Source organism: Tachyglossus aculeatus, chromosome 2, assembly GCF_015852505.1.
Source record: "Tachyglossus aculeatus isolate mTacAcu1 chromosome 2, mTacAcu1.pri, whole genome shotgun sequence".
Lineage (NCBI taxonomy): Eukaryota > Metazoa > Chordata > Mammalia > Monotremata > Tachyglossidae > Tachyglossus > Tachyglossus aculeatus.
Genome location: NC_052067.1, coordinates 111,170,934 through 111,180,666, shown reverse-complemented (window position 1 = coordinate 111,180,666; position 9,733 = coordinate 111,170,934). Strand labels below are relative to the sequence as shown.

General features: G+C 43.2%; 1 non-coding gene across 1 annotated transcript; it reads right to left on the bottom strand.

Annotated features, from left to right (window-relative positions):
* Nucleotides 1-7,214: 7,214 nt before the first annotated feature.
* LOC119924773 lies at nt 7,215-7,352 on the bottom strand. The gene has a single exon (XR_005449469.1). It is a non-coding gene; the product is annotated as a small nucleolar RNA SNORA7 (small nucleolar RNA).
* Between the last annotated feature and the right edge of the window lie 2,381 nt (nt 7,353-9,733).

Here is a 9,733-nt window from a genome sequence, read left to right as displayed (position 1 = left end):
TAAGCTGGAGCTGGGGACCCCAACTGTCTTGGCCTATTACTCTTTTTATTTATTTATTTTACTTGTACATATCTATTCTATTTATTTTATTTTGTTAGTACGTTTGGTTTTGTCTCCCCCTTTTAGACTGTGAGCCCACTGTTGGGTAGGGACTGTCTCTATATGTTGCCAATTTGTACTTCCCAAGTGCTTAGTACAGTGCTCTGCACACAGTAAGCACTCAATAAATACGATTGATGATGATGATGATGATGATGGCCGGGGGTCCCAAGCTGTGGGCTGCTCAGAGGAGGGAGCGGGTGAATTACAGATACGGCACTCTTCCCATATCAGGTCTTCTGATTCCCAGGCCCACGCTCCTTCCATTAGGTCCCCACAAGTACTACCTTAGAATTTATCAGCCAGCTACATTCTTACACATTCACACACAATAATAGTTCTCCTAGACAATATCAATCTATCAATCAATCAATCAATCTATCTATTGAGTGCTTACTGTGAGCAGAGCTCTGTACTAAGTGCTTGGGAGAGTACAGTATAACAGAGTTGGTAGACAATATAAGCTAATAGTCTAGAGGGGAATACAAACACTGATATAAAAAATAAATTATGGATAAATACATAAGCTCTGTGGGATTGAGGGACTTGTACCTAACCTTGCGCTTAGAACAGTCTTTTATACATAGTAAGCCCTTAGCACATACCATAAAAAGCACGCAAATATTATTTGAACATTACTTACCTACATATTGTTATTTTCTTTCTCTTCCTCTATCTGTAAAGTATTTTGAGTTGTCTCTCCTGATAAAATGTAAGCTTCCGGTGTACGAGAATTATGTTAACTAATTATACTGCACTTTCCTGAGGGACTTAGTAGACTGCTTCTGTATGTAAAAAGGACTCAGTAAAAGCTATTGATCAATGGATTGATTTAATAAACACCTTATATGAAACTCGAGAAGGATGTACCATAGTTGACTTTATCTCTCACTGAAGAGGTTCAGTAAATGGATCCTTTTTTGAGATTGGCCAGTTTAGATGGGCAGATTTATGAGATGTTTTGGAAAGCTCGAAGAATTTTAATGAATGCATGGTGATTAAGTGGTTACAGCTTTCCTAAACAAGAAGAGGAGATGTGGGCTATGTGCATGACTTCTACAAGTAGTTTTCCCCATTTTTACCAAATGAGTTTTCTTCCTACTGACCCAAAATGATACTTCTATATGTGGCACCCAAAATAGGCACTCTATCTGCATAGGTTAGTCCCTGATAAGGTTAGGTTTAGGCCCTTCTCTAAGACTGATGTATGCTGATCCTTTTTCCTTGGGAAAATCTTCAAAATGAACTTGTCCCATACAGACAGGATGATTCTCCTCATCCTAAACCTCAGTACATGGACTGAATTAAGGATTCCTCCAGACTTTGCAGAATTTGGTGCCAGCAGGTTGTAGTGGCTAGAAAACAGGCCTGGGAGTCAGAAGGTCATGAGTTCTAATCCCAAGTCTGCCATTTGATTGCTGTGTGTCCTTGGGCAAGTCACTTCACTTCTCCAGGCTTCAGGTACCTAATCTGTCAAATGGGGATTGAGACTGAGAGCTCTATGTGGAATAGGGACTATGTTCAACCACACATGCTTGTATCCTCCCCAGCGACTAGCACAGTGTCTGACATGTAGTAAGCTCTTAACAAATTTGTCATTCATTCAATCGTATTTATTGAGTGCGTACTGTGTGCAGAGCACTGTACTAAGTGCTTGGGAAGTACAAGTCGGCAACATATAAAGACGGTCCCTACCCAACAATGGGCTCACAGTCTAGAAGGGGGAGACAGATAACAAAATAAAACATGTAGACAGGTCAAAATCATCAGAACAAATAGAATTAATGGTGTATGCATATCATTAACAAAATAGAATAGTATTGTCTTATAATAATAATAATAATGGCATTTATTAAGCGCTTACTACATGCAAAGCACTGTTCGAAGCGCTGGGGAGTTTACAAGGTGATCAGGTTGTCCCATGGGGGGCTCACAGTCTTAATCCCCATTTTACAGATGAGGGAACTGAGGCCCAGAGAAGTGAAGTGACTTGCCCAAAGTCACACAGCTGACAATTGGCAGAGCCGGGATTTGAACCCATGAACTCTGACTCCAAAGCCCGGGCTCTTTCCAGTGAGCCACGCTGCTTCTCTGCTGTGGAGTCATTCATTCATTCAATCGTATTTATTGAGCGCTTACAGTGTGCAGAGCACTGTACTAAGCGCTTGGCAAGTACAAGTTGGCAACATATAGAGACGGTCCCTACCCTACTCACAGTCTAGAAGAGGGAGACAGACGACAGAACAAAATATAACAAAATAAAATAAATAGAATAGTAAATATGTACAAGTAAAATAGAGTAATAAATCTGTACAATCATTCGTTACATACCCATGGTGAAGTGCCTGGCTTCCAGCCCCACGAGCGTCCAGTGGGATGGGACACTTCCCCATCCCAGGGCTCCTCACATGGTTCAGGCAGAGCGGGATTCTCACGCTCTGGACAGAGGTGCCCATTTTCAACCCATAGCAACTCCATGGACACATCTAGACTGTGAGCTTGTTGTTGGGTAAGGACTGTCTCTATATGTTGCCGACTTGTACTTTCCAAGCGCTTAGTAAGTAAGCGCTCAGTAAATAAGATTGAATGAATGAACATCTCTCCCTGAATGCCCCACTGCCGTATGCAATCGTTTTATTAACGTATCCCTAGAGTTTTCTTGGTAAAATTATGGAAGGGGTTTACCATTGCCTTCTTCAATGCAGGAAACTCGAGTTTCCTTCCTCAACTCTCTCCCATGCAACTGCTGCCCAGCACAGGTGAGTTTTGACTTGTAGCAGATTGCCTGTCACTCACTCGTGTCAAGTCCAAAAAAACTCAAATTACAGGAACATTGCTCAAGGGTTTTTTTATTGTAATATTTAATAGTGATCTTTATGGGTGAGGACAGAGTTTGTTGTCCTAAAAGTGGGTTTAACCTCATCTGCTTAACAAATACCTTTCATTCAATTGTATTTATTGAGGGCTTACGGTGTGCAGAGCACTGTACTACCTCTATTATTATTATTATTTTCTTAAAAATAAACAGAATCTCTTTACACAGCAAAATAAGGAGAGTTTGGATGGAGAATTTTTCTATGATTTCTATTTTCAATATTTTTTGTTTCCTCATGTGTAAGTCCTTTGGTAAAGGAAAATCTACAATTTCTCTATATTTAGAAAGCAATTGTTCCTGAAGTAAATCTCTACTATGAAACTATAATTTGAGGTTTATCAAAGCAAACCGTCTGGCTCTCTTTTAGAATGCAGCAGAAGGAATGACTGAACTGGCCCCATGGCAAGACTAAAAAAAGTTTTAAAACTAATTTCTACTCTTTTGCAAAGAAAAAAATAAGGAGAATGTCCATAGGCTTTTGATTCACTTTCTTGTATTGTAATTGGCATTTTTAATAGATGGCAAATGCTTTATAGTGGAGAAAGAGAAATTCCATTCTGACCACATAATGAATAGAAATGAACAGAAATAGAAGATATTTTCATTTGTACCAGCTGCAGTAGCTTTTTCTAAGACTCATTTGGAGAATATATTTTTATCAGTATACAACTTAATTGGTTTATTGAAATGGTAATAAAAATATGAAATGTTTGGACTTTGAATGCTACTTTGAAAATAAAGGCAATTTTCCCAGTAATTGTGTGGAAGTTTTATTGATAATTGCCTCAGACATCAGTGCAAGAGGTTTTTATCATCAAATTTGAGCACTGGTGGCCTATGTCGTGAAAAAAGCATATGAAGGAGTTTAGAGTTTAACTTGCAAAAAGATCATGTAAAGTCTCTAACTCACCCTATTTTTGGAGTGAGACTTCTAGTCTTTATTTCAATTCTCTTGACATTTTCCACTCTCCCCAAGTTGAGCTCTAGTTTATGTATTCAGTACATCAAAGACCCCAGATCTATAATGTTATTTTTGATGATATTTTTATAGGACATAAAATTCATGATTCTCTGGAAGACTGAAAATATTTCCACCATAAAACTGGCCAATTGTTAACATATTTTTCTTGGCTCAATTCTGTATATTCTGCACTTCTTTATGAACCAAAATCCTTTGATGAGAGTCCTGTATCTCACATTTTGCAAGTATTTTCTTTTATTAATATGTATTAATTCATCTTCTTTTATCTATTAATTATGTCACTAAGTATTCAGATAGTGCAGCTGGTGAATCTTAAGGATGATCATACCCCAGCAACCAAGCAGAGAGCACAATATTGGCACAATCATCATTTGCTATGCCATATGCCTTATGCTTGCATAGCTTATGAAAAAGATTTCTGAATCACCAGGATGGTTAAATATGAGCCTCCTAAAGAACAGAACAATAACAAGGAGCTGTTAAGCAAGATTTTACAAATTATTTTGAGACAAGGTACCCTAACTTGTCTTGTCATGCTGTTAAGTGTGAACCAGGGCCGGGAGGCAGATGGGTACCTAGACCAGGAGATGAGGTACCAGATGGGGAAAAGGGGCCAGGATGCAGCCAGGAGGATACAGGGTACCTAGGCCGGGAGTCAGAGGGGGAATCAGGCTGAGAGATGGGGGAAACCAGGGCAGGGAGGTAGAGGGTGTCCAGGGCTGGGTGGCAGAGGGGGACCAGGGCTGGGAGTCAGAGGGGGACCAGGGCCGGGAGGCTGAGGTGGACTATGGCCGGGAGGCAGAGGTGCACCATGGCCTGGAGGCAGAGGGGTACCTGGACCAGGAAACAGGGGGACCAGTGCCGGGAGGTAGAGGGGTACCTGGGTCAGGAGATGGGGGACCAGAGTGGGCAGGTAGAGGGGATCCAGAGCTATAACGGGGAGAAGGACCAGGGCCTTGAGGTGGAGGGAATCCAGGGCCGTGAGTCACAGAAGGAGCAGGGAGAAGGAAGACAGGTGGACCAGGTCCGATATGCAAAGGGACCTAGGCCACGAGGTAGAGGGGACTCAGGTGGGATGGAGAGAAGGGCCAGGGCCTGGAGGTAGAGGGAGACCAGTATAGGCAGGCACAGGGGAACCAGGACTGGAGGCAGAGGGGGACCAGTCCTTGTCTTCCCTCCCAAACCTTGTCCTCTCCCTGACTTTCCCATCTCTGTTGATGGCACTACCATCCTTCCCGTCTCACAAGCCCGCAACCTTGGTGTCATCCTCGACTCCGCTCTCTCATTCACCCCTCACATCCAATCCATCACCAAAACCTGCCGGTCTCAGCTCCACAACATTGCCAAGATCCACCCTTTCCTCTCCATCCATACCGCTACCCTGCTCATTCAAGCTCTCATCCTATCCCGTCTGGACTACTACATCAGCCTTCTCTCTCATCTCCCATCCTCGTGTCTCTCCCCACTTCAATCCATATTTCATGCTGCTGCCCAGATTGTCTTTATCCAGAAACGCTCTAGGCATGTTACTCCCCTCATCAAAAATCTCCAGTGGCTACCAATCAATCTGCGCATCAGGCAGAAACTCCTCACCCTGGGCTTCAAGGCTCTCCATCACCTCGCCCCCTCCTACCTCACCTCCCTTCTCTCCTTCTACATCCCACACCACACACTCCACTCCTCCACCGCTAATCTCCTCACTGTACCTCGTTCTCGCCCGTCCCACCATCGACCCCCGGCCCATGTCATCCTCCGGGCCTGGAATGCCCTCCCTCTGCCCATCCGCCTAGCTAGCTCTCTTCCTCCCTTCAAGGCCCTACTGAGAGCTCACCTCCTCCAGGAGGCCTTCCCAGACTGAGCCCCTTCCTTCCTCTCCCCCTCGTCCCCCTCTCCATCCCCCCATCTTACCTCCTTCCCTTCCCCACAGCACCTGTATATATGTATATATGTTTGTACATATTTATTACTCTATTTATTTATTCATTTTACTTCATCATCAATCGTATTTATTGAACGCTTACTATGTGCAGAGCACTGTACTAAGCGCTTGGGAAGTACAAATTGGCAACATATAGAGACAGTCCCTTGTACATATCTATTCTATTTATTTTATTTTGTTAGTATGTTTGGTTTTGTTCTCTGTCTTCCCCTTTTAGACTGTGAGCCCACTGTTGGGTAGGGACTGTCTCTATATGTTGCCAACTTGTACTTCCCAAGCGCTTAGTATAGTGCTCTGCACACAGTAAGTGCTCAATAAAAACGATTGATTGATTGATTGACCAGGACAGGGAGGCAGAGGGGTACCAGGGCCTGGAGGCATAGTGGGATCAGGGCGGGTAGGCAGAGGGGGACCAGGCCCAAAAGGCAGAGGGGTACCTGGGCCGGGAGACAGGGGGATTAGGTCCAAGAGGCAGAGGGGAACCTGGGCTGGGAGACAGGCAGCCCAGGGCCGAAAAGCAGAGGGGAACCAGGACTGAGATGCAGGTGGGAACCAGGGCAGGGAGGCAATGGGGGACCAGTACCAGGAGGCAGAGGGGGACCAGGGCAGGGAGACAGAGTGGGACCTGGCCTGGGAGGAAGAGGGGTACTTGGGTCGGGGGACAGGCAGACCAGAGCCGCAGATAGAGGGGAACAAGGGCCGGGATGGAGAGAGACCCAAGGGCCTGGAGATAGAAGGAGACCAGAACTGGAAAGCACAGAGGGACCAGGGCCGGGAGCCAGAGGGAGACCGGAGCATGGCGGCAGAGGGGGACCAGGGCAAGGAGAGCTGAATGGGCCCTGGGCCGGGAGACAAGGCGACCAGGGCCTGGAGGTAGAGGGGAGCCAGGGCCGGGGAGGAGAGAGACCCAAGGGTCTGGAGGTGGAAGGAGACCAGGTTCCCTCATCTGTAAAGTGGGGATTAAGACTGTGAGCCCCACGTGGGACAGCCTTGATTACTTTGTATCCCCCAAGCCCTTAGAACAGTGCTTGGCACATAGTAAGCGCTTAACAAATACCAACATCATTATTATTATTATTATTATTATTATTATTATTATTATTATTATTATTATCTACGACCCACAGCGATGCCATGGGTGCATCTCTCCAATAATGCCCCACCTCCATCTGCAATCATTCTGGTAGTACATCTGTAGAGTTGTCTTCATAAAAAAATACCAAAGTGGTTTACCATTGCCCCATCCGCAGAGTAAACTATAGTCTTCACCCTTGATTCTCTCCCATGCTGCTCCTGCTGGCCAGCACAGATGAGTTTTGACTTGTAGCAAATTGTTTTCCACTTGCTAGCTACTGCCCAAGCTAGGAATGGAATGGATATGCCTCTGCCTGACTCTTCCTCCTGTAGTCGAGGCTGGTAGAGTACAGGGAACTCTCCAGGTGCGACCCCGAGAGGGGACCCTTACTAAAGTCTTTGATATAAACCTGAACATTGAAATTTTTTGCCAGAACTGTTTTTTCAAGCAAAGCTTCAGGATATTTGACCTGCCTTGTGTAGGCGATCAACTGTTTTCCTGAAAATAAATCTGAAATGAGAGGATAGTTTGTAGTCAACAAGCAGTGTGAACACAAAACCTTGCAAAATATCCCAATCCAGATAATAATACGGGCTTAAAGACAGTGACATGCCAAACAAGTTAAGGCATGTGTATGACAAGCAGTAGAATCAAAAGTAGAATTGAAGATGGTATGCATGCTATGCACATCAAGGCCTTGGCCTTATCCACATCCGCACCTGTAGGAAAACTTCATTGTCAGTAGCACTTCTTTGTATAGAAAGAAAACGCATATGCAGATATATTTATACACACACTATGGGAAATAAAAATGAGTTATATGCAATAACCCAAATAATTATTTTGAGATAGGAAAATTAGATTATATATATTACATATATAGTGTATATTTTTAATTTGAAATTAATCCTTATTGATAATTGAATTATTAATAGATATAATAGTATAAAGAATTCTGCTTCATTGGAAGTGAGCAGTGGTTCTCTCAGGTCTGAGTTACTCTCAATAATATGGTGGATCTTTAGAAACTTTATTATCTCCCACAGGTTACCGATCAGTAAATCAATAACATTTAGTTAGTGCTTTCCGTGTGCAGAGCCCTGTACTGAGCCCCTGGGAAAGTACAATACAACAGAATTGGTAGACATGTTCTCTGCTCACAAGACGTTTAGAGTCTAGAAACAGACATTAAAATAAATTGTAGATAAGGGAAATAGAGTATAAGGTTATGTACATAAGTGCTCTGGAGCTTTGGTGGGTAAATATGAAATTATTTCAGGTATATAGGTGATACAGAAGAGAGGACACAGGAGAAATGAAAGTAAGTACAAGTAAGGGTATGTTTGCATATAAAAAAAAACCTGGTTTTTACTATAGGCTCAAGAGGAACAATTATGTGTATCTTCCCTAGTGCAAAGAGGAGACTCAGCCTAAAGATCTTTAATTCTGACCTAGGAAATATCACTGAAAGATACTAATTGTTTGCAGAACTTACTAAGACTAGTAAAGTTGCTAATTCCCTTGAAGAGAAGAACCAAAGTCAATATTACCTTGAATGATCTATTAAAAACTGAATGAAGCTCAAGAGAATGGGTGCATGTGCTGTTATTAACACTGATGTACCAAAGTTCGAAGATAATTTCATTCATCATGAGATTCGTATTTTAGTATGTGGCAATGCCTTATGCACTGTATGGATGTAAAAGTTGTTTACTGCAGCTCTTTCAATTGATACCCATAAACATCTAGCACATTTTCATCCTATGATCTTTGTGTCAGGCTCTTCTCAAAGCCACTGTCCTAAAACTATCCCCCCATGTCTAATTTCGGAAGTTGAGGACTGTCTTCTGATGTTCTCTACTAACTGCCCAGGACTACATCTCTTCATCAGTCAGAGAAGCAGCATGGCTTAGTGGAAAGAGCACGGGCTTTGGAGTCAGAGGTCATGGGTTCAAATTCCGGCTCCACCAATTGTCAGCTGTGTGACTTGGGGCAAGTCACTTGACTTCTCTGTGCCTCAGTTCCCTCATCTGTAAAACGGGGATTAAGACTGTGAGCCTTACGTGGGACAACCTGATCACCTTGTATCCCCCCAGTGCTTGGAACAGTGCTTTGCACATAGTAAGGGCTTAACAAATACCATCATTATTATTATTGTTATTATCAGTCACCATTAGTGGTATTTACTGAGTGCAGTAGCTTTGAACCTGGGACAGTACAATAGCACAGAATTGATAGGCACGTTCCCTGCCCCAACAAGTTTACATCTAGCCATTTTTAGGTCCTGGGTTCTAATCCCAGCTCTGCCACTGTCTGCTGTGTGACCTTGGGTGAGTCATTTAATTTATTTGTGCCTCAGTTACCTCATCAGTTAAATGGGGATTAAGACTGTGAGCCACATGTGGGACAGACACTCTGTACAACCTGGTGGGTTTATATTCACCTCAGTACTTAGTACAAAACCAGACACATAGTAAGCGCTTAACAAATACCCCAATTATCATTGTTATTATTATTATCATTGTTGTTCTTAACATTAAACTCAGAAATCCTTCATAACCTGCAATTCTTCAGGCCTCTAGTTCCGCTTCCACCATTTTATCCATGACTTCTAAATTATGGGAGTCTAGGGTTCTGAATCTGAAACTACTGTGCAAGTTTGTTTTTAGGATCTGCTGGTCTAAAACCAAAACTAAGATCCCAGAAACCTATGGGAACTGTTCACAGGGACAATCTTATGTGCACTAAAAGCTCCAAACTTGT